The sequence below is a fragment of the Photinus pyralis genome, unplaced genomic scaffold, assembly GCF_008802855.1.
Source record: "Photinus pyralis isolate 1611_PpyrPB1 unplaced genomic scaffold, Ppyr1.3 Ppyr1.4_LG2, whole genome shotgun sequence".
Taxonomy (NCBI): Eukaryota; Metazoa; Arthropoda; class Insecta; order Coleoptera; family Lampyridae; genus Photinus; species Photinus pyralis.
The window spans coordinates 21,635,814-21,661,902 of record NW_022170403.1 but is presented as its reverse complement, the minus strand read 5'-3'; the positions used below and the strand labels follow the sequence as shown (position 1 = coordinate 21,661,902).

Genomic DNA, 26,089 nt, shown 5'->3' with positions numbered 1-26,089 from the left:
CTTCAAAAAGTAGAAAAATAATTGGCCGCTAATTCGGCTTCCGGTTTCACACACGACACTTTTTCAATCTTTAACCTCACATTGGACGAATAAATCTTTCGATACTGGCCGTGGCTTCAAAACAATTAATCAACGACGGAACTTGCAAGAAGCGAATAAATTCTTCAACGAAACGTAATGCTGAACTTAGCAAAAAGCCGATTTAAATTTTCAAAGAAACGTAGTTTTGGGTTGACTGTGGCAAAAAGCTCATTTTAAATCTTCAACGGAACGTATTTCTGCGTAGACTGTGGCTAAAAGCGACGCTTTACTTGTTAACGATCTATTTAAGGCTAAACGCTTCTTTCAAAATTAAAATTACATCAACTAATCATACACAGTTGAGAACAAAGAGAGAAACAAGACTATCTTATCAACGAACGTTACTAGGTCAAGAAATTAGAGATAGATTAATTTTTCTAAATCAATTTGTTATCAGAAATTAAGAGATAAATCCAAACTTAAATTTTAGGAAAAAATAAAATTTCATCTCTCTTAACTACACAGAAAAGGCAATAAATCACACCCACCTGTCAATTAAATTAAGCATTTACATTTGATAACAGATAAAGACCTAAACAAAATTCCCGGAACTTTATACGTTTAAATAAAATAAAATGTAAACAAAAATAACCTTGACCGCTTTCTCGTTTATTCGTATGAATGGCGAATCCAAACAAACCAGCTTCTAAATTCGAGAAAGTAATACTCCAGATCGTGCTTATCTATGCACAGAGGTAACATGTCAACTGTTCTTCTGTATTGACACTAAATTTTGCCCAAGTTATTAAAATGCATAAATTAATTGTCTTCCCTGCCACGTGTCGTTGTGTACAAAATGTTATTTATCGCACAAGGCCCGAATGTGTCACTCAAACATTGAGAAAGTTGCTTGTCCTGTTTGACGTAAAGGTAATCTATCAGGTAACTCGCACATCTAATTTTACTTGTACCTTTTTAAGTACGGGATTGGAATTTAGCAAGAACCAGCTGGTTCTGTAGTTTCATTCAAAGGGAAACTGGTTATACTTTACAGTAACCATATAAATTTGTCCGAAACAACCGTCCGCAGCGCCTCCTGGTCCTGTTCTCCGCAAATCTTCGTAAATACGTCAGATAAGACTTTTTATATTTAAATTGATTCATGTTTGCTTTTATTATGGTTCACGAAAACCAACTCATGCACAAACAGAGTGTAAGTGATCGCTGGCGAATTGGTCACAAATATGAGAAAATAAAGAAAATTTTCGCACACATCTAATACGTGCTACCTCTTCGAAAATCTAACCTCGTCTAACTAACTCGGGAGGACTCTAGTGGTTTATTTCAAAAATACACGTTTTTATCGGAAATGCATACGTTATCACTTTTAAAGTCTAGACATATTTTTGTTCCTGTTTCGAACGAAGCGGTATCGTGTAAATTTTCCTACGTTGACCAAATACAAATTTGAAAGAAAATAAATACTTTTTTGGTAATATCTCCAAATATACTCGAGTATTTAAATTTTTCAATATTCTGCTAATAAATTTGAACTATTGAATATTAGTAATCACGATTAAATTGGCTTTCAAATAATGTGCCATTTGCCAAAGGATTCCGTTTAAAATTTTAGGGGTTAAGCTCCCTACGTAGAGGGGTGAACACTTGGGTTCGTGATTTGTATTCCAAAAGTTGTCCCCCTCGAATACAAAATTGACGTGTTCGAGGACTTTTCGAAATTTCTAAATTTAATACCCTAAAAGTCCTTTGTATATTTCTCGTTGGGCCACTCTGTATTTAATTGAAATATGTTCTAGCCTGGTTCTAGCATATGTAGGTTTCAATGGTTTCAAACCAGATCTGTTACAAATTGTATTTTTGGACGTGTCTTTACTTGTAAAACTATTATCTGCACCATTGTACAAAATGTGTAGTGCAGAAGTTATAAACCAAATTCATTTTTAATATCTATATAGATATCTAAGAAACTAAACTACACTCCCTAAGACTATTGATATATCAATTCTTTGGACAAATAACTTTGGGACAGCAATCCGGGTATGGTTTGCTCAAATCTGTAGACCCAACATGACATGGTGGCTTGGTTAAAACGGTTCCGCATCTGTAAAACGCGTGAATTTAAGTTTCTAAACTCTACATAAGACCTAGAATTACCCAGCCTTCGATACCATTCCCCTTTCACATGTTGCCCTTATACATTGTTTGGGATGTAGTGATTTGGATTCCCCAACTCTAAATCTTCCTATTGTCTCGTGAACGCAAACATCTGGATCATCTGAAATTAAGGTTAGATAAACAGATGAAGCGTATTTGTATAATTACTTGGATCCATCTCAACTTGTTCCCTTGCGGTCCAGCCGTGCACGATTAGACACATGCTGAATATTACGAAGGAAATCTGTAACAATTTCATTCTGTTAGATCTGGGTAGGTAAGTACTGGTCTTATGATAGCGTTTGGGGAACTAAATCACAAGTAGGTGCCTAAAGTTATATTTATAGTAAACGTGATAACCTTCCGATCAAATTTTGTAATTGCAAAGTTCCAAAAATTTAACCTTTTAAGCACAATATCAAAGAAAAACATTATAAATCGCTAATTAAGCGCTTATAATCATGCGGATATCCCCGGGTTATTTTTTAAAAAATTAATAATATCAAATCTCAAACTTTTTGATAATATTGTAACGGTTGAAGGGGCGCACCTTAGTTTAAAATGTGTAATAATGAGTTACATGAATTATTATGAAATGGTTTTGTACAGCAAATTCAAACAGTTTTCATAGTTGATCTGGTGCCATAAACAAGTACCATACGTGAAGAGAGCTTCCCAAAGCTTTTTATTATTAAGCAATATTTATAATTTAAACAATGGTGATCACACAAAATGATTATCAAACCTTCACACAGTGGGTTGTCACTAACTCAGAAACAAAATTGAGCATTTTTTTCGAGATCTACAACAAATAACATATTTTTTTCACGGAACTTTTTGTATTTGCGCAATTCCAAAGAAAATTGAATTCTGGACAAAATTCCCTTTATGTGATGGTTTTGTCAGTCTGTCCGTCTGTCTGTTTCTCGAGAACGAAAAGCGACAACGATGTCAAACCTTCCCTAATCCATTTTTACGAGTTCAAGGGTTAGTGCTATTGAATATGAGCTGGATCAAAAGTCTGGTTTCCGAATACGAGGAATAGGATGACAAACAATTCCCTTACTGAAAATCGTATGCGATTCTTAGTGTCTTTTCGTTTCACGTTTCCTTGAAGGTCAAATTTCCCGTTATATTTGCCTAAAATGCCTTCAAAACTTCCCTTTCTCTCAGTAACAATTTGCAAATTACAGTGTCCAAATCTAAATGGACATTCATAATTCTTATCCTTTTCTTTGCTGCTAGCGGTGAAATCGAACACCGGTTATTACAACGTTACCACATTGTTGCCAATATCACTTTTTTTCTCACACATGTCGTATATTTAGTGAAAACGATATAACATCTCGTTTGGCAATTATTAGGGCTTGATCTTTTAGTTGCGCCACACTGTATAGGCACATGCGTAGTATGAATTCTAGAACATCTTTCCAAGTGATAAAGAAGTTCGCATGTATAACCCCTCGTATAACCCTGAAAGAAATCTGCAGCTAGTTCCAAAAATGAAACCTCCTCGCAATAAACAATCTTTTAGATTACATTGTTGTTGTCGATTCTCCCTGGGATTTTGAATCTCTTTTTTGCCATTAAAAATTCTGCAATTTGTAAATTTACGGTCGCTCGTCGGACTATAAAATGTATTTGCGGGGATACGTTAGTCCTCACTTTTCAACGCATTGTTTTGAGAATTTAAAAAAATGTGGTACTGTTTGAGTTTTGTCCGTCCGTATGTCTATCGGGACCCAATTTTGCGATTTTCTACTTTTAGGGGGTTCTAGAGTCCTTGAATTTTATTGGAATAGCAAGGGTCGATATAGAGTTAGCGCTGCGTTTTCTAAAACCCGCCGCATAAACGGCTAACTAGCTCAGGGTTAAATAAGAAAATACAAGGTTCAGATCTGTCACAGTGGTAGCTTGTTCTGGGAATTTGATATTCGTCCTTTGTTACACTTACCAACAGTTGAGCGCCACTCATTTTCTAACTTAACTGCCCCCCTATGAAATTGAGACGGTACGAGGGTAGTAATAACAGTAACAATCAATTTCAGTACCATTAGAAAAGTAAAACCCAAAAAGAAATCAAAGGTAATCTTCGTCGGTGATGCCATAGAATGTAGAGGGCTAGTTGTAGATGAAGCACCAAATTTCGATGGAAAATTGTATCACACAATTATCACCCGAACTTAAAGAAACGTACACTTCAATTACGGGAAATGAAACTGGCGCCAATGGCGGTACCTACGATAAGAAAAAGAAATCCTATCTTCTTCTATCTTCAATTCTATCTTCACTATTGGAGGTATATAGGTGAATTCGTCCTAATTATTGCGGAATTCCCAATTAAGAATCCAATCGGCAGAGATTACTATATATTGATGACGGCAATTAAAATTCCATGCGTTCTAACTAACGCGTTCAACTGATTGAGTAAAACGATGTGTAACTGGCTACCGTTTTTGACAGAAAGGAAGTGAAAATGGACACGCACTGCGCGGTAAAATTGCGTTGTTAATTTTCAGCAATAGCTATCTATTCCAAAGTTATGAGGATCTTTCAACAAGTAAACATACCGTGAACAATAATGAATGCTTTGTCATGAAGAAAATAAATCGTTACAGTTCGCAACTCCAAAGGAATACCAAAATGTAATGACTGGGCAGCAAAACTCGGAGGTTCATGAACCACAGTATTAAGATTTTTTTCTAAATTCGGAAGTTTTCATTAAGGCAAAAACTAATGACAGTGTCTCATTTTAGGGAACAATGCACCTTCTTTCAGAGTGTGACACCAATCGACTGGCGTAAGCTATCACTTTTCTTTCGCCGTCAATGTCTTGATAAAGTTGAGCCCCTAGGCCGTAATCATAGGCGTCAACCTGTACATAAAAGCGCACTCAGCAAACGAAGGGTAAACACTACGGTCAAAGTTATAGTCCTAAAAAACTTTGAACCTGCTTAAATATGCCGAAGATGGCTTCTATTGGACTAGGATCCGGGCTGATTCCATACTGCATCACTAAATATCCTAAGTAGGCCATTTCCTTCTGAAATAAGGTGTAAACCGAAGTGAAAATATCTCCAGAACGGAGTATATTGCAGGAGGGTACTCCCAAAGGGTGATTGGAACGTCTGCTCAAGACATATCTAATGAAGATGTGAACCTTAAGTATGAATATTGCGGAGATTTTCTCTAACGGCTTGATTATTCTTGCAAGTTATACAGTAGATTTTGAGTAAGAGTTCGAATGGGTTTTGGGGGAGATTAAAAGCTACCCAAAAATGAAAAAAAAGATTTAGATCCGTATTTCAAAAAATCAAATTGATGTTGGTATAATCATTTTCTTAAAAGCCTTAAGTTGGCTTAAGTTGATTATTCCACATAATAAAGCTATAAAGAAAGCAAAAAAGGAAATCCCCCTAGCTCTTGGTTTTATCGAAGGTATTATATTTCAAAGCTGCACAGAAAAGCGCGAACGTAGTTTACGTCGTGGTCAGATGTCAAAAGCTTTCAACAGGAAATCATTTTACCTGAAATATCTCGATTAACGTGGAGGTATTAGGAAGACTGACGATATTTGTTACATGCGGAAGTTTTAACAAGTAATTTACTTTGTACCGAGCTGTAAGAGGTTGCGCAAGATTTTCAATTTTCTCTTCAAAGGAAAATTTTATAAAGAGTAGGTAACCGTTCTTTCGCTCTCTTCAAGTGGATAGGTATCTAGAATTAATTGGCATACACCGACGTGGTCGGCTAAGTGTAGGTTGGATTTAGGCGAATTACGAAAGTTGCAAACAGGAGGATTACCCTTGATTTAATTAAAGTGTAAGCTGCTACAACCTGTCAATAGAAACGACCATGTCGATATAATCACAATGGGATTAAATCTGAAAGATATAGGCCCGTTACGCTGTCGATTTGCAATTTCCTTTTTCTCGTTCACATGTTCCCACTCTCTTCATGCACGTATATAAACAAAAATTCGTGATTTTTACGGTCTTAGGGGTAGGTTAATACTAATTTAAGAGCTCCAATGTCGATAATTCAAGCAATTTTTATGTTCATAACATTGTAGCCCGAAGTGAAAATCATAACACAAATAAAGACATTCTCGTAAGTACGTAATACGAGAACTCGTTTCGTAAAAAAATTGAAACTGATAAAATCGATGGACTGTCAAAGGGGATGCTTCAATAAAAATGGCCTCAACGTCCCAATCAATAGTTGGCAATGTCAATACTTATCGCTAAAAGGGAAACGCAATCTACACTAGAAAGCTCTGGCAATGATTTTACGATGGAAAGCTGTAAAACGTTTCCGCATAAATAATAAAGTAGAAAACGTCATAACAATCTTCATTAAGGGAAAACTAGGAAAATAATTACGGAAAAGGTTCCAGAATTTCGCTTCAGTCTATGTCTTAACATTGTCAATATACTCCCGCGCTCATAATATTTCTTACAGTTTTGGGCGCCACCGAATGAAAATTACGACGATATAAACCGGGTGGAATCTCTAATCATGAAATTGCGACTAGAGCCCCGAGGATGTAAATTTGCCCTTCCGCTCGTATGCACGCATTTACTTCTTGGAACTGGAGGCCTATAAACTTTAGTCATTCGCTGTTGGAATTACAGACGGAATCGGTACGGAGATAGATATGGGCGAATGATTGGCGTAAATTAACTTCATCGTCTTTCGATTAGTTCCTCATTAAGTTGAATTCACCGCCAATCAGTTAATGTACAGGCGGAATTAGACTTTGAGATTTCAAAGTTAAAATACACTAAACTGATGCAAATTGGCGAAAGCCCTATTTTCTTGCCTCAAAGTACGAATTGTGTGGATGGAACAAGACAGGAAATATCAATGATGACAGGGTTTTTTTACAATTAAAACACAGTTTGCATGGAATAAATAAGAATTTAATAGATGCTATGTTAACAACGGACCCAAACGTCAGAGATAACGGTAATAACTTGTTTTATGCACAGCAATTGAGATAATATAATGAAACAGAATACACAAAGGCGTGCTTTGACTTTCATTTTTTTTGTAAAAGTGAAAGCTTTCGAACTATACGTATATTCCTGATTAAAATTCCGTAGAATGTTCCTCAAATTAATGAAAGATTCCTTTGTATAGCGAATAAAAATAGTACCAAAAAATCCTTTCTGCTACCTATAATGAATGACGTTTGAGAAAATAGATAAAAAATAGATTGAAGCATTGAAGTCATACAAAACCAACCCTTTGTAATTTATGGCTTACTTAGATCATCAAAAATAAGTTGATGAGTGTGCAATGTTCAAATCTCTCAATGTAGAGATGCATCATTCAGATTTAGTGTAATCTTTACCGTATGATTAGACCACCTTTGACATAGAAGTCCAATAGGCGACGGCATACGAATTTGAATTTTCATGAAAACCTGACTACATGAAGTTAGGTTATAGGACAATATTCGCGCCGAAGACACCCATGTTAATTACGAAACCGCGGTATCTTATCAAGGCATCTGTATACCTGATGGCGGTCATGTTGTGAGGCTTACACAAAAGCAAGGTGAACCCGCACTCAACCAGAAATCTCGACACGTGAGCGTACATAAGGAACATTTCATTGGCACTGAAATTAAAATAAGTAATAATAATAATAATTTATTTTATTTTATATATATAATATAAGTGTATACGGTTACAATAACATTGCAAAAGAAAAATAAAATAATAGTACCCACAAAAGCAGAGCTTGTGCGTGGGGGTTCAAGCATGGTATACATCGAATTGAAACAAAAAAAAAATAAAAAATAAACATGTACCAAATCTAAAAATAATGACTGACTGATGCTCAACCTTTACCCTATTATCATATCAATAACAACGCTTATAAAATTCTTTCCTATTTAAAATAAATTTTTTGACACTATTTTTGAAACTATTGAAGGAAGTTTTTCTTTTTATATCCTCAGGCAAATTGTTAAAAAATCTAGATGATAAATAAGAAATAGATTTTTGACCAATCCTTTTTCTGGCTGCACATGTTACTATATTACTCCGGTGATTTGATGGCTTAATATGTCTCAGCGTAGAATGTTGCATTCTCTAGTTCTTTACCATAAGGTTATTATCACCCAAACACCAAGTTACCTAGCTGATCGTTTAGAATATAGAACGAGCTTACATAATCTAAATTTGCGCCATAGAGGTCTACTAAATATCCCTTTCCATCACACTGCTTACTTTGAAAAATCGTTCACATATAATATATGTAAGCTGTATAACATGATTCCGTCTCCTCTTAAAAATCTTCAACCTCTCGGCTTCAAAAATAAAATCAGACAATATCTGAAACTTGAGCTACCCAAATGAACTGGTGTGTCTTAAGATTTTAGTACTTATACTTGTATTTTTATTTTTGTTTTCTTTCCTCTCTTTGTATTCAAGTATTAATTTGTTTCTGAGTGCTAGCGTAATTTAATTTATATTTTATTTTCCTATAACGAGTTGGGGTTACATGGAAGAACAGGGTTGTCAAAACACTGAATGTAGTCCCATTTCCCGTATACATTATGTGTTACTCATTTATATATATTATATATTTTATACTTATTTGGTTTTGGTATTACGTGGAAATAAATGTCATTATTATTATCGGTGTTTCTTGTGAGAACTCAGGTCTAGCCTGGTTAACTAATCGCACGGATTAAAATCAAGTAACGATTAGTGTCTGTGTCTGTGTCTGGTGAAGTTATGTAGGGTCCTTAAAAAAAAAAAAAAATCACACACGTACATTGGACATCTAGGGATTATTATTATTATTATTATTATTATTATTATTATTATTATTATTATTTAATCTAGTGAAATGCGGATGGTAGATAAAGTTTGCTAAGTGTTTTTCACGGAATTGTTTCATTACTATTTTATAGAAAAAAAGTTGTTTGATGTCGTATACACCCGCCTCTTCGTATAACAAACTAGAAGAATACAAGCGACTCTTTTTATAGATTATTTTAAGAAACCTTTTTTTGTAAAACTTCTAACGTGTAGAGTAACGTTCGGGAAGCGCTACCCCAGACGACAATTCCGTACGAGATTCGCGACTGAACTAATCCATAATAAATGGTTTTCATTTCCAGTTCGTCTAAAAAATTGGATAAGTATTTAAATTTGTATAGTAACGGCCGTAAATTGTTCAACACGTGATTAACATGGGTATTCCACTTTAAGTTCGAGTCTACTGCTATTCCCAAGTACGTGGTGCTAGTCGCAACCCGAATGTTTATCATACTGCCATGATTATTAATTTGAGTGCTGTCAAATGTTGGTAACGATTTAGCATTGCAGGAAAATGGGGTTATCACAGTTTTGTCATAATTTATTGTTAATAATTTATGATGAAAACTATCAATAATTTTATTAAAATCATGTTTTACGCAGTTTTCAAGATAAGTCCAAGAAGAGTGGTTGTACAACACAACTGTATAATCAGCAAAACTAAATACTTTACCACTAGTGTGAATGTCAAGTATGTTATTAATATAGATATTAAAAAGAATTGGTCCCAGCACAGTTCCTTGGGGAACCCCATATTGCACTACCTCTGTGTTACTCAAACTGTTACCTATTTTGACAATCTGTCGTCTGTTCGCAAGATAAGACTGCATGAGACTAAATGCGACACCCCTAAACCCTAAACCCGACAATATATTGAGCAGCTGAGAGTGACAGACCGTATCGAAAGCTTTGGCTAGATCCAGAAAAATACCAAGCGCATAGTTACCTTCATCAAGTGCTTTGTGCACGTCATTCATTACAGCACACATTGCATCCTCAGTAGATACTCCTTCACGGAATCGAAATTGATTATTTGATAAAATGTTGTTTTCCAAGGTAACTCTCAATTCTTAATTTGATTAATTTTTCCAGTATTTTACCAATGTTGGATAGCTTGGATATAGGCCGATAATTACAGGGGTTTGTTTTGTCGCCCTTTTTGTGTAGGGGTATAATTACTGCACTTTTAAGTTTCTCGGGGAAAACGCCCTGCTCAAATACCTTATTAAATATGTAAGTTAACGGTTCGGATATTTCGTATTTAATTTCCTGTAAAGTTTTTACTTGAATTGAGTCTATTCCCCGGGCTTTTTTTCTATTAAATGAGTTTATTAGTCGCAATACTTCTTGTGGTAGTACCTAATTAATTGAATATTTCCTCTTCAAGGAATTGATACTGACAACTTTCGTACAAATTTAGATCAGAGTTGCCCTGTAATTCATAATTTGGTCAACACGTCACGGATATAGATATATTTTGAACTTAAAACTTTTGAATGTCATTATTTGGTTCGTAAATTATTGTGTTCTTTGTGAACGCGTCATTCTTTTAATTGGGTACACTGCCTTGTTTAACAAGAATGTGCATGTTAACGATTTTGAAGCTGGACCAAGACCCATCAGGTATTAATTCATTCATTACCGAGAGATATGACTCGGGTTTTCGGTTTTCTATTAGTTGTTTTAGCCTGGTTCCGTTGGAAGAGAGAGTTATTTTCTTGCGACAGCATTGACTTCATTGAAGGTAATATTTTACCACTTTTATACTGTTATTTGTACCTACTTTAAATATCGATGCGAATTTGTGGTCGAGATATCATTTTACTTTTTGTGAACTTACTCAATTATTTTTGAGTTAGGAGATTCATTGGGGGTTACGTTCAATTTTCACGTAAAAGTTTTGATGTATGGATTTTAATTTTGTATGGGTAACGAAAGTTTAATTTACATTTAATTGAGTTAGTAAATTGGTTTTGATTGTCGTTGAAATAGTATATTAGAAACAAGTGTATAATCCAGTCTTTAAAGCACGCGCAACGTGCAAGTGCTTTAAAAACCACTTCGCGTTTCTCATAGTATTTTTTATTATACCTGCAATTTACTTTAATATAATAAGGGAAATAAAATGAAATTATATTGACGTTGTACCCGGATACATTTTTAATTAAGTGGGCTGATTACTTGTAATTCGATGATTGTCATGGAAATGTCACTTGACGTTTGCTTATAAAAATCACCGGCTTTGTAAATAAAATCACATCGGTTGAAGATCATTCCTCCATTCAATGGCTTGTTGCAGAAGCAGAAAAAGTTTGTACCGGCAAAATTCAAATGCAAAAACCTATTACAAAGAATATGAAAGGCTGTTGGCGTGGAATCATTTAAAGAAAGTCTTAAATGCATAGTTAATGCTGGCATATATGTAGAAAATATCAAACGTATTTTAAAATCTTCTACCCTTTGGTGCGTTCATTCAAAATTTCATTTAATATTGCAACTAAGTTTGAAGAAAGCGATCTGAAAAATTTTTTTTATTTCAGTCCTAGATTATAAATTCATATGTCATATTTGATGGCCAGCTAGTGACGGTGCTCGAAACTTTATCGAACGATCAGTATACCGCGGACTTTGTACGTGCTCGGTTGCTCAACAAGAGTGTGAAATGCGCGAATAGTGGATTCTTCGGTCCTAATATTGACTCGGCCGCATTCGTCGTAAAAGGGAAGCAGAACAGGAAGAAGAAGTTTAAATGCTACATTTGCGGAAGAGTTGGACACAAGTCGCCGGAGTGCTCTGGCCGAGAAATGTTGCAAAAGACACAAAGAAAAGTGTAAATATAGCAAAGGAAAATGTAAGAGAAAATGAAGGAGTGTTCATGAATCAGTTCACCCGAACATGGCAAGAGTCAAATGCCCTGGTGTCTGAAGAACCATGAGCAATAGAGAGCTCTGGTACATGATCTTTGACCACATCGGAAGAAATGGACACTTGAAGATGGTGGACAACGGTATAGTGAAAGGCTTTGCGCTGAAGAAAGGTGAATTGATGGAACGTGAGATTTGCGAGCCTAGTCTGAAAGAAAATCAGACGAGGAAGCCCTTCACCGAGATGCCCTTATCTCAGAGTATCCGTCCTCTAGAGCTGATCCACAGTGAGGTGTGCAAAACCATGACACCAACGGCGTGGAAAGCGATATTTTGTCTCCTTCGGTTGACTATGTATACTTTTGAAAAAACCGATCAAATGCATGGGAATCATGATACTAATAAATAAATAAATAAATAAATAAATAAACAAATAAATAAATAAATAAACAAATAAATAAATAAATAAATAAAAAACTAGGCAACGGATTCAAGTGATCGTCACCCCGTTTCCGGTTATGTGTCCAAACGTATTGTGCAACAACATCTTGGACCACAAAGAACCAACGTACGATTACACTAATACGAAATGTAGTGCTTTGGCGGATTGTTTGTGTGAAGCGCTATGGATCAGCGAGTACTGAAGATCAGTGAGAAGCATCCTATCGTCGTGTTTGAAGATAACCAGTCAGCAATGGCCAAGGCTGAGTCAGAAGCGCCCTCTACAAAACTGCAGCACACGGATGTGAAGCGGAAGGTCGTCGTTCATTACAAACATAGCGGTGGCCAACCGGCGGATCGACTTAAATCGTTAATTTTTTGTTATTTGCGAGATTTTCAACTAACCTAATGCAAAATTAGACGACTCACTAGTAGGCGGGGGACACTTTTTGAGCCAAAGGAGAAAGGACCAATCTTCAAATCAGCATAAATCTGAAATTTTGAAAAGTGATTTTAAAAAACCGTTCGACAATTTTGTTCCTTAACTCATCAAGTATGTACACAACAAATTTCGTGAAATTCTCTCCACTTGCGTTGTCCGAGTTTTTAAAAACTAATTTCAGATTCGTGATTTTCATGTTCAAAAACCCCCAACTACTAAATTTCGTTGTATCAACCACGTTTAGGGGTGGGTTCGTGGTAAAATTTTTTCGCAAAATCGGAAAGAGCATATCTAAAAATCAACTCAAAGACGTGCCACCAGTCATTCACTCTTATAATGGTTGCCGAGAAAAAAATTAAAGAAGAAGAAGAAGAAGAAAAGAAGAAACCTCCCAACTTTTTTACATACCTGTATTTCATCCCTGTAAAAGGTGCAAGTAACTTTTTCCGCTGTCAAAGTGGCAATTGCATTACAGCATTATGCGATTTTTTATGCATGAGTTAAATCGTCAGTATAATCAACTAGTAGCAAATAGGTAATCAGTGTAATGTTGACTGTACTGGTCGATTTAAAATTTTTTTATCATTACGATTGACGAATGGAACCGTTTACAAAATAATCCCAGATCTTAATCGATCACTTCTTCAAAAATGCCACACCAATTTATTTAGTTGACTTCCAACTTTCCAAGTTTCAAGTAAAATTTAAAAATCATCCCTCATTACTCATGAGACATCCACTACTGCTTGATAAGCGTACCTAACTGAAAAACTGGGCCTTCCTTGTTTCTTTTAAGAATAGCAACTCATTCATGCATCCGGCCATAAAGTTATGTTGGTATCTCAAGCATCATTTGCTTTTATGGAGGGCGTTTTGACGTTTTTGAATACCCACAAGAGTTCACAGATTGGAAAATAGTACATGGAAATCTCCAAAAAAGCTCTATAATATGAGTGTTTTAAACATTCGCGGTGTTATAATAGAAATTGAGATGTCGTGTGCCGAGATGAGCTCAAAACATAGGAGCTAGTCTACTTTGGAATTTTAGTTTGTCAGAACTGGCCTAAAGAATGTACTTAATGCATTTCTTCCAAGTTCATTCATGAGGTAACCAATAGAGCTTAATTATCTAAAAATGCTCAAAATTAAGCTCATACTTGTCAATCCAACTTCAGGAACGTTAAATTCCGGTCGAAATGTAAATATAAAATAATTGACGTTTGTGGCGGTAACCGAAATGTTCAATCCAGAATTTTGTTAATAAATTAGAATATGCCGTACTAAATATTTAAATAATTCATATCAATTAAAACACTTGAACTTTGCAGAGCTACGAAGGTAGAGTAGATAAATAACGTCGCGAACGTTATTGGCGTTCCATCTACTTCTTATTTTTCGTGCCGTTAAATTAAATCTGTGTTGGTTTTAGCGAGCACATTTTCAATTAAATGTCAGAATTAGCAGCTTGTACTGGAATTCATTATTAATAATACACATTTGATGAACTTGATCAGATTAAAACGGTTATGCACATAAATAGATCCCATTCTTGTAGTAACAGTAAACAATCAAACTTTGAGAAAGTATGCATTATAAGTTGGTGGTCAGGAAACATTCACCGTGTCCTGTTATGTGCATAATTCTCAAGTTGCGTTGACATATTATGCTCGGTACCTCTGAAGGGGTGTGGTTTTCTTGGAAATTTACTTGTATTATAATCAAATACCATCAGCGATACATTTAACTTTCAGTTAGTTACCTTCTCCGTGACTGCTTCTTTGCTTTAAATGTTCAAATATTTTAACATCCTACACTTTCAGCGAAATTTTAAGCTCAAATCAAATTTCAAATAGAAATGTGATTCCGTAGTAAAATTTATTAATGTTTAATCTTTACGCAGAGTTTAATTAAAATTTAATTTTCGAGAAGATTTAATTTCAAAGTTTGATTATTTTGCTTTTGAAATTCATTCCTTTAATTGATTAAACATCAACTTCTTTCAGTCAGGTTTGATGAGAATTATATAAATTTAGTACACTGTTTATTTAGTCAGTTAATATCTGTTGAATCTGTTGATCAATATCATACATCAGTGAAATTGCCTCATTAGAAATTGACAAATTATACGACAGGAAAACGTATTGCTAAACATTTTTCATTCGAGATAAATCACGTATTATCTTGTACTAATATTGACATTTCATTTTTTTTGTTTGAAGGAAGAAAAGTTATATTCGTTTATTGTGTTTTGTTTTTTATCGCTGTAGAAACTGATGATTTATTGGTATAAAAAAGTGCTTGATTGGTTTATAACAATCCGAATCCGAAGGTATTTCGTCAATTTTTAATATTCAAATACAAATTTGGTTCTCACGCAGTATTTACAAAAGGATATTTAGATCAACTTACTATACTACATATATAGTAACAATGATTATCCAAAAATAGCGATACATCTAGAATATTATCTATCTTTCAGTCTGAAACGAAAACGAAAACCTTCACTTGTTTTAAATTTTCAATTAAATTATTTAAAATTTCGTCTTTATGATTAACTTCTTTATTTTTTTGAATTTTGATTTGTTTTGCTATTATTTCTTTTTCATTTTCTTCTATTCTGGTTTCCTTCTAATTTCTTGATAATCATTTTTAATGTAATTGGATCATCTGAGGGATTAGTGGAGCTGCTAATCCTCTCCTTCGTACTTTTTGATCAAAGTGACAATTGTATTACAGCATAATATGCGATTTTTTATACATGAGTTAAATCGTTAGTGTAATCAACTAGTAGCAAATAAGTAATCAGTGTAATTTTGACTATTGGTCGATTTAAAATTTTTTATCATTACGATTGGCGAATGGAACCGTTTACAAAATAATCCCAGATCTGAGCCAATCTTCAAAAAATGGAACATCAATGTATTTAGTTCATTTCCAACTTTCTTATCTATTTCTTATCTAATCCCCAAGTGTCGAGAATGGCTTAATGGCAGCTCGACAAGATGACCGTTCTCTATCTGATAAGAGCAAACAGGTACGCTGTATATTTGGTTGGTATGCCTTCAAACTGTAAATGGAGTAGGTCAGCAAAAAACCTTCTATAAGTACTACATAACACACCCATCCCTAAATCCCAATCGCACTTACCTCTAATCCACGAGATCAACTGTCACATTGCAAAAGTCTAAAAAATGCACCAAGGTAACACCGGTAGGCAAAATGGCAGGATACTCACCACGTGTGAAATTTCCAAGTTATATCCTCATAAACGAGATAAGTGTAATTCGAAATATAACTCAATTTTGGAAGTAACAAAAATACAGCTGAATCGTCAAAGATAGAAAAGCTTCAAGCGCTATTCAAAGGAGGCAAATCGACAATCATATACCTCTAAAACAAACCTAAATTGATTTCATTAAACAAAACATGTTATTAAATTTTCAAACTTTACTAACCCTGGTACGATCTCAACCCCGTAGTTCACTTAGGAAAAAATAGTTTGAGTGGCGCCCAAAGTGCCACATAAGTTCAGGGAACCCACTGATGATATCCGTAAGAGTCGGCGGTGCAGGTAACCATTTATCATCTTTTATCTCACGGTACATACTTCGTGCAATAAATAAAAAGGTTACAAGTTGGAACCTTCTATCAAACCGCAGTAGATATTATGGGGGTTCTCCAACAAGTAATAATACCGCGAACCGTGTTCTTCGTAATGGAAAAAATAAATCGTTACCCGTTTTTGAGAACCGTTGCTCGTAACTACTCGCGTGACTGGGCTTTTTTTAATTGCAGACACGTGTTACTCGACTTAAAACGATACGATATGGTTAACTGTCTAGTCATTTCTGAACATTGTAAAGCTGCATTTTTTGTTGATAACACATGCTTGCCTCGCATATCTTATATGTGCGATAAAGAGCAACTCTATTCTTATTTAAAAAAGTATAAGCGCAACGCAATAATTGCATTGTACAGTCACTCATAACGCGGACACATTCTACTGAACTGTAATTATTTCTATAATCAAAACGGAAAAAACACAGATAAACGAATCCAACTGTGCATTTGCTCATGGATTCTGAAATGACGAATAAAAGAAAATAGAATTGAATAAAATTTGCCTCGGAAGCACAGCAATACGTAAACTGTTGGTATGAGATACAAGGACTAAAATTAGATAAGGCGTTTCTAGAACCTCGGGCAACAACTGAAATGGTTATTGAGCAGGATAGCATAGAATAACAACCTTAGATTATATTCGACGCGAATTTTTCAAAAGGATTATGACCAATACAGTTTTTCTTGTATTTTTGACAGAGCATCACGAATTCTGATAAATTAGGATGAAAGCGAAGCAGATAGCCCGAATGTGAAAAAGGCCGAATGAGTTACATTCTAAAACAATGCACGAACTCGAAATTCGGAATTATCGATTTTGGATACCTACGTCGCAGAAAGCAAAGCTTGCGTAAGAAAAACGTGGGATTTTAACTTATTACTAGGATTTTCTTAGTAAATTGTGTGCACTTGACATATAATTACGCTCTACGAATTCCAAATAAGGTTAAAATCGGCCCCTCACTTAAGGGTATAAATGTTATAAAAACATTTGTTGGCAGGACTGGGTAGTTCTTGCATTGAAATTATTTGCGCATTACTTAAACTCTTTAAATCACAGTGCTCTAACGATTTATAAAGCAAGGTTTGCAGTATGAAGCAAGTAACGCTTCAAACATCATAAATTCATAACTAAATTACGACTCACATGAATCAGTTTGTCCACTGGGTATGGAAGCGGGAGCACTCGGTATATTACTAAAATCAGAGACGATTTTTACTTCGACTATAATATATCTTTTGACTTGGCGCGTTATTTTTGTACAATTCGAGTTATTTGTTGCCGCAAGCAGTTTTAAAAGTGAAAGGCTTAGTGCTCCGGTTACTCAGTTACCTACTAGAACGGGTAATTGGTACTCCAGTCACAGAAATTTCTGTATGTTGTTTCGGGCGAGATGTAAATTCACCCTCGAACTAGCAATTCACTATTCCTAGTTCCACTTTCTCTTATTCAAATAAAACAAAATATATAACTTTTAACAGTTTAATTTCGCGTTGAACTTCTTCAGCAACTTTTAGTGGTCAGTTGTGTGTGTGGGGGCAGGGTAAAAACGGGTTAGTCGGAAATATTCACAATGAAATTAAAAGGTTCTGGGAAGGAAGACAGGGTCTTTGTTGAATTCAAGAAAATTCTTAGGAAAGGTAAATATGGGTAAAGCTTGATGGACGGAAAAAGGATTAACTAAAATACATTTTCTCGGAAAATCTGTTTATGATGCGTTGAGATATTTTCTAAAAAAAGTTTGCGTTAACATATAATAACCAAAATGGGTTTACTATATTAACCTCCAAAAATTATGCTTGTTCTACTGCAAGAAGAATAGTATTCAACAGCACAATGTATGTTTTAAAGTACGTATAACACTTTATTTTGTAATGAATAATCGTAAAATGAAGGTACTTGAGAATACGTCCTCTTAATATGAGTACTATTCGTTTTCTTAATAAGCAATTTCAGCTCACAAAACGTTAAAAAGGAGCTTTAAGGTATTACGAATGCGAAGTTGGAAACTGCAATGGCTTGTTTTTTTAGCTGCAACGTATAACAACCCCCACGAGTGTGGTTAAACTGGGAAATAACGTAGAATTATATGAAATTTTGCGTTTCTATGTTATACGAGTTGTACTTTCAGAAGCACAACAGCACTGTGGGATAATAACGTAATATCTGAATATTTTAACGTTGCTATCTAATAGAAATTAGACAGGCAATCCTGTTCATTTAATTACTGTACGTAAATCATTTTTGCCGTTTACGCCTTTCTAAAAGATATCACGGGAATACTCTGTAAAGCTGAATTAAAAATACCACTACAGACAAAACAGGCACTTTCAAGAATATTATTCCATGTAATATTTGAAGATTTCGCACGATGAACTGAAAACATCTTTCCACTACATCGAGGAAAACTCATTACATCTAGTACTTCATTACTAACTGTAGCGGATACATTCAAATTGAAAAAATCTTGCATTCTTTTTAATGCAAATGCAACGCCATGGTCTTCCAAAGTTTGGAATGTTGTTGCAGATTTTAATAATTGATCAGGCTCGCCGTGCAGATAGCCAAATTCTATTAAATATTGTATATTTTTTTCATTTTCACTAACTTCATTATGGACATTCAAAACTATGATAAGAATCACAGTAACATCTTCATTTGATATTTCCTTTTTTACAGACTACAGCCTTTTATTTAATCGCAATGCATTATACAGGGTGTTACATGACCGTATGTAAAAACAAAATTGGGTGATATAGGGGATCAAGACAAGCACTTTTTCCAAATAAACCGAGTCCAACGAGCCACCCCCAAAGAAGAGTTACAAAGATGGGTGGCACGCCTTTGCATAGTCAATAATAATGATAGTTTTATTATAAGATATTTTTTGTTTATAATAATAATGCTTACTAAAATATTACTTAGATGCTATCAGTTCCACATAAATGACTGAAATGTCCATATTATGATACAAACATCATTAATGCTTGAAACCCCTCACCTCTTCTTCTTTTTCTTCTTTTAATAATCTTCCTAGTCAATGTCGACTGGTACTAGTTGTATGTTGGAAGAACGTTATATAATCCATACACAAGAATACCCATTTTTGTATGTTCATCATTCAATATCACAAGCATATCATCATCGATTTCCCGTACTATTCGTTGTAGTAAAGATATTCAGGATTCAATATTCAGGAGGTCTAACAAAGGTAACAAAATATTTATGGTGTAAAACAATTTGAAAATGGCGTACAGTATCGTCTAGAAAACAATAAGAATTAGCTTTACATTTGTTTACGTTTGTAACTAACTAATTTACATACTTACGTCCTTACACGAAGGTATGTAATACCGTTGTTTAAGATAAGCGTGTCCCGTCTGTCGTTGTAATGGAAGCTATGTGCACAAGGTCACAGGAGTGTAAAGCTTTGTAACATTTTGAGTAATTGTTTTTGATGCTTTTAAACGTTGTTAGGTAACATTTAAAAATGGCCAAATTATTGTCAAACTTACTTAGATTTTCATTATGAAACCAGAAACGATTCCTTTTACACTGACTTGATGTTTTTTCGAATAATACCAAAATGTAATATGATTTCTGATTTAGTTATCAAAATTCCCGCTATTTTTCTAGTTTGATTTACAATCTGAGTGCTCATTTTTAGAGGCAGTTTGTATTTTTACTGAAATTACTATTTATATTATTGTGATAAAGCATACCTGATAATAATAATTTTTTGCAATAAAAATATCGGTCGCTATTCGTTTTCACAAACTGAAACGTATCCCCCTCTGTGAAATGTGATTAAATAAAACCATTGAATAAAAACACAGTATTCAATGATAAAACTCAACTGTTCGTCATGCAATTCCTATGGTGTATTTATATAACTATTACCACAGACAGTGTTAATCTGTGCTATGCTATCACTGATGACCCCCTTCTCATAATCATCAGTGGAATCTTACATTACAAGAAATACAAACATCCGTGCTTTAAAATTGCCTGCAATCTCGCAAACAATCTTGAATAGCGTTCTAAAATTAAAACTTGTTTGTACATTACTCACGAGATGACAACAAAACCTTAATTTCTTATTACCCTTTTCATACAGCCCCTCTGAACATCACCCTCTAACTAATAATACAATACAACCTACATAATCTACAACCATACATAAACACAGCCGCGCTTACATTTGCATTGCAATTGTTTTTCCTACTACGCATATCAACAAACCCCCCCCGCACATCAACAAACCCCTACACTACTGGAATTCACTACAAGTTAATGCGCAATTGCATATTGGGAAATGGTTGTCTTTATTAGTCCTAAGGGTCGAGTCTTCTGGTATTGCAGATTAAAATGATTACATGGATATATTACCATGGTGCATTTAATCCATTACAAAATACATTATCTTTCGACATTTGGCACACCTGGCCTGTCCAAGCATTGTACCATGTAGCAGGTGGTCGGTTTAGGCTAACGATTTTTTTGTTAAATTTACAATTTATTGTTAACAATTAAGAAAAAATGTGTAACGCTTCATAATAATAATGACGACTACTCCAAGATAAGATAGTATCATTGTAAGTTTCATATTCAAATACTCTGGAACCAATGTATGGGTCGTTTCTAAAGCTATGCTACAATGTATGTGCTGTACAGCTAAGACGGTGGTAATTGCCTCTTTTCATTGTAAGTCATAATTTGTTTATTTCCAAAACGGACACAATTTATTAACAAGTTACAAGTTACAAGTAAAGAAAATATGCAGAAATATGTATTGGAAGATATGCATGAGTTTCCGTTTAACCTGAGAGGTTGTGCCAACTATTTGGAGCATATTTATTTAGTTAACGGATTAGAGAAATAAATAATATAACAATATAATAATAATTCCAGAAATAAAGTGCTTTAAGATAAGAAACAAGTGTTCACTCAGATGAAAGTCGAAACGTCAGTGTGTAAAATGAAATTCTTCCCCAAACTGCGAAAGTGAATATTGTGATTTTGTATACACCATTTTTGAGATCGCTGAATGGGAGAATCGTTGACCTCGGACGGAAGACGGGGTGACCTCATTCGCCAGCCTACCGGTAAAAAGGTTCAAGACAATTAATTTAAGTTTCTGTTTGCTGTGAAAACCCGTAGTTACCAGGGTACATTTTTTAACATTTATACATTGCGGATTTATTACTGTGATAACTCAAAGTTCTGGGACGAAGCTCGCGCACAATGGGTGTGCTTGAGGAATAAAATAACTGTTAGTAGAAGAATCATTCCAATTTCATTAGAGAAATAAATAAACAAATTATGGTAAATAAATACAGCAGCGGGAATCGGCAGCAACCAGTTGTCGGTGGGATGCTGGCGAAACGGCGGCAGAAAACGGCAGGATTGGACGAATGGACGGACTCAAGCGCCACCAAGCGAAAATCTCGTTCTGGTCAAGGTCGACGGTAGCTACGGACCGGAGAAATTTGAAGAATTCCAGCAGATTGACGGCGGTCACTTCGGCAATTTCAGGAAAACACGCAATAAACCCCCCCCCCCCTACTTTTATAATTAGGAAAACGGAAAGATACGTTACCGCGGCAAAAGCAAATTCAAAAATGTAAAAGCAGAAAGGCACTCAAATTGGCAAAAGATAATTACGGAAAATGGCGGTACTTCCAGAGCTCACTAAAATAAGTTACTTACGGCAAGAATCCAAAATAGCAAAAGATTAAATTTACGGCACGCAAAATGGCAAAAGATCCCCACAAAATCCAGCGTTTACCTTATAAATAAATCCAAATTTTTGTGGAAGTGGAATAGGGCATTTCCAGCTCCTCGCTGTATTCACGCCTAAAACGATTCAAATTAATTCGGTTTTTAATTAATTACCCGTCCTGAAATTATCCGAAAAATATAAGATTGACATCGGACTTCTCGTCTTTTAAGCGCGCTCGTTTTGATATAAGTCTGCACGCCGTCTGCCGGTTTTTCTATAACTCATTAAAACGTCATTCATTATCAATGCTTACCCAATTAAGCGCATTCAATTCTCATTAATCCAATCAACACCTAGGTCTGATTGTAATTTCCCGGCGCAACAACTGTTGTCGTTATCTACACACCGGTATGTCTGCAAAACTGATAACGTGTAAACAACACGATTTGGAACCCGTTTTTTTCTTTTTACATTTTAACATAGACGTTACTTCCGATCAAACCAAAAATGACGTGGATATGGAACACAATCCGAAATTCTCCACTAATAGCTTGGGCACAAAAAGCTTCTAAATAAGAAAAACGCTATAACTCCATAAAACTAAAATTTCCTGATAAAAATGCTACACGATGTTCTTAGCAGACCTAAGGAATAATCGGGATTATTTTCCTCTTTCTTATCTATTGTTCTTTAGGTAGTCTAAAGTGTCTTTTTTGATTTCTGTCTCGGAGTGGAAAATTGTTAATTGAACGTTTAAGTGCTTGCGTCAATTTGGGATTTAAGACTGACGTACTTTTATATGACATTAAAGTGAAATCTTTAAAATTCAACCTTAGGCGATTGTATAAAGTGCCTCGACGCTATAAAATAAATCAATAAATAATATAAAAAGGGAGTTCTCACTTGTTGCTCAGAAAAGCACTTAGGTTGATATTGCTTTTTGAATACACTTTGGATGAAGTAACGAATAAACAAGGTCGGCCTTAATACGCTTTTAATAGCAATAAATTTTCTCGCCCGCGTAATGTAATAAAAAAACGCAGTTGCGTACGGCCGTATACGATTTTATTTCGTCATTCTTGTGTGTTCTGAATTTAAATAAACTGTTTGAAAAGATTCGAAAGGAGTAAATCATAATCATATAACGTGCATTGAAGTAACTGTATCAATCACTCATGCTGTTACACAATCACGAGTTTAGAAGGGCGTAAAAGATCAACCATTCCATTTTCGGCTCGGAGGTTATTGGGTCAAGTATTGTCGAAAACATGCATTTCTAAAAAGTATGTGATTTATGGCGCTCTGTCCTGGAGAAGTTGTCGAACATGAGATGCGTCCCTTTTTTCCAACATTCCCCCCCGAATTCCGATAAATTTGCGAATTTTTTCCTGCACGCTCAAATACCTTGCTTTGACAAGAAGCAATATTTCAGCGTGTAACAAATTGATTAACTTGCAGGCAATGTCACCAGTCACCTTCTTGCGTTGTCGGTTTGGGGCGTCCAAGCAAATGACACGTGTGGCACCACGGTTGAGCGCTTGTTGGGAAACTCGAATGCGTTATTATATCCTTCCAACATCATTTGCCAGCAGCTTATATGGAACAGCTCAATTTCTTATAAGCTTTTACAAGTCGAAGGAAGAAGGATGTAGAGGGGTATAGAATTATATATAACGCAGGTAAATTTAATTTCAGAAAGCTATAATGATCCACTCCTACGCATACCAATTTCTGCAATGTAATTTTTGAATCAGCATGCGTGAGACATACGCTTTTGGCGTCCCTTCGGGAAGTCTTTTTTACCTTTACGGGAGTACAAATAATTTATTATCGTGAATATTTGGTTGCGCTACTTTTTAAAGGTAGGTAGTTATGAAAACAATTTTCCTTTAAGTTACATATCTTCTGGGGGAAAAAGTAGTAGACGTGGTTAATTTGATTAGTAAAACGTTAACGGGATTGACATAAAAGAACCAGATGTCCTTCATATTCGGAACTGCCCATTTTAAAATCAGCCTGGGCTTCTTCGCAAAGCCTATTATAAATCCATTTGGAGAAGTATTCCATTGAACGGGGTATATGGTCACCTGGTCTTTTGCGTGAATCGTTGACAGGTTGTTTCGGCCTGAAAATTAGGCACGCAGTTCCTCCATAACGTTTCAATGCCATACTCCAACCTTAAATTGGCATATATATTATCATTCTCATTCCATAAAAATGTCATTTGTGGTCTGCATAGATATATACAGTGTTGCACATGAGCTATAGCCCTGTATGCAATGTGCTGTATAGAGCATCACCCATTTTTTTAAGAGGACCATTACGACTTCAAAAAAAAATTGGGTGGCCGTTCTAACTCGTGGTAGGTTTTGAGTTATGACATCATATGCCTTAAATACGCGGTTTCATTTAAATCATTCACACTAATCCACAAATATAGCTGTAGACCCAGCAAGTTGCATATCAAATGAGATATGACGCTACATGATGTGGGGTGGCGACTTCTGGGCACCATTCCCGAGTGTGGTGTACGAACGTGGAAATTTTTTCCGATTGTGTCCAAATTGGTGTCCTCGGAAAGATCTTTTAGCTCGCACAACTCTTTCGTGACGGAATTTTGTTTTTTCTCCTAGGGGCGAAATTAACAAGCTTTGGCAAGGCGCGGGTCTTCGAGACGTAGTCGACTTTGGTCGTCCAAAAATTTCTAAAGCTCGAATCGCGATCTCTCTTTCTCGTGTCGCTAGTAGAAGCTTGAGCTATGAGAAGTGCCCCAAAAATTGGGTAATATTTTGTGGAGGGTTTTTTTAGCGAAATCCATTAAGGTGCGAATTGCGGGTGAACGGGTCGTCGGAAGTGGGTACTAATACAGGGAATGTGATAGCCTTCGAAAACATCTTATTGACGGTGGAGTCAAAATTGGCTAATATGGTACTGATCTTCCACACAAAAATGCGCTGGAGTCCCTTCGATCTCACAGGAGAACATTGATAATTTTTTTAAATTCGACGTCGAAGTTGGCTATGACAATCTCATTGTAAACACACAAACATTACCTTACAGCACAGATCTACACATACACAGATTGCTAACCTTATGCATTTTTTGGGAAACAAATTTAGGTATACTTAAAAGCGCCCTCTATTGCGGAGCAGTATAAACATGTATCGTTTAAAACTGTAATATGACGCTTATGGATTTATGCGTTAGATGTCGCTGAAACAAAATTAAAGCGCTAAAGTTTGCACAATTCGAATTCCTTAATATTCGTACTATTACAGTGGTATGATATGATAGGAGGTACGTTGAGCCATAATTGTTTAATTTAACACTGAAGCTACTCATTCGTCGTAAGGGAGATATTAAAAGCGGGTCCCTGTGGTCACAGATACACACGAACATAGGGCAGGTTCTTAAAGAATCGTGAAGGTTTTTTGAAGTTGGCGGACACTATTTGCGGCTTTAAAGGTCTTGACAAATTGCTAACCGCAAAGGCATACTTACAAACTATGTATATCTCTGCCATCATTAACGTTACACTCTTTACCACGCCGATAAGATATAAGATAGGGAGGTTATTTTCGAAAAGTTGATAGTTTTCGAGTTGTAAGCACAAAACTGCTAAAAAAATATCCTTTTCAACTTTTTTTGTATTTTTTTCAATGTTGCGTCATGAAATTTTGTTAGCAAACCTCAGATTCGGATTCAGCACCCCAAAAAACATATAGAATCAAAGAAATCAAAACTACCCCACAACTTTCCTGGTAAAAATACAATTAAACTGGATTATATGCACATTTTACCGCTTTAAATTTTTTGCAGCGACATCTATGCATAAATCCATAAGCGTCATATTACAGTTTTAAACGGTACATGTTTCTACTGCTCCGCAATAGAGGGCGCTTTTAAGTATACCTAAATTTGTTTCCCAAAAAATGCATAAGGTTAGCAATCTGTGTATGTGTAGAT

The 26,089-nt window shown here is 35.3% G+C and overlaps 2 long non-coding RNA genes across 2 annotated transcripts; both read right to left on the bottom strand.

Annotated features, from left to right (window-relative positions):
* Positions 1-1,866: 1,866 nt before the first annotated feature.
* Positions 1,867-20,289, bottom strand: LOC116164901. Its single transcript, XR_004144025.1, has 4 exons — positions 19,403-20,289; positions 2,365-2,440; positions 2,197-2,317; positions 1,867-2,143 (listed from the first exon to the last, which is right to left on the bottom strand). It is a non-coding gene; the product is annotated as an uncharacterized LOC116164901 (long non-coding RNA).
* Positions 15,367-17,210, bottom strand: LOC116164902. The gene is made up of 4 exons (XR_004144026.1): positions 16,235-17,210; positions 16,015-16,180; positions 15,927-15,963; positions 15,367-15,846 (listed from the first exon to the last, which is right to left on the bottom strand). It is a non-coding gene; the product is annotated as an uncharacterized LOC116164902 (long non-coding RNA).
* Positions 20,290-26,089: the final 5,800 nt, after the last annotated feature.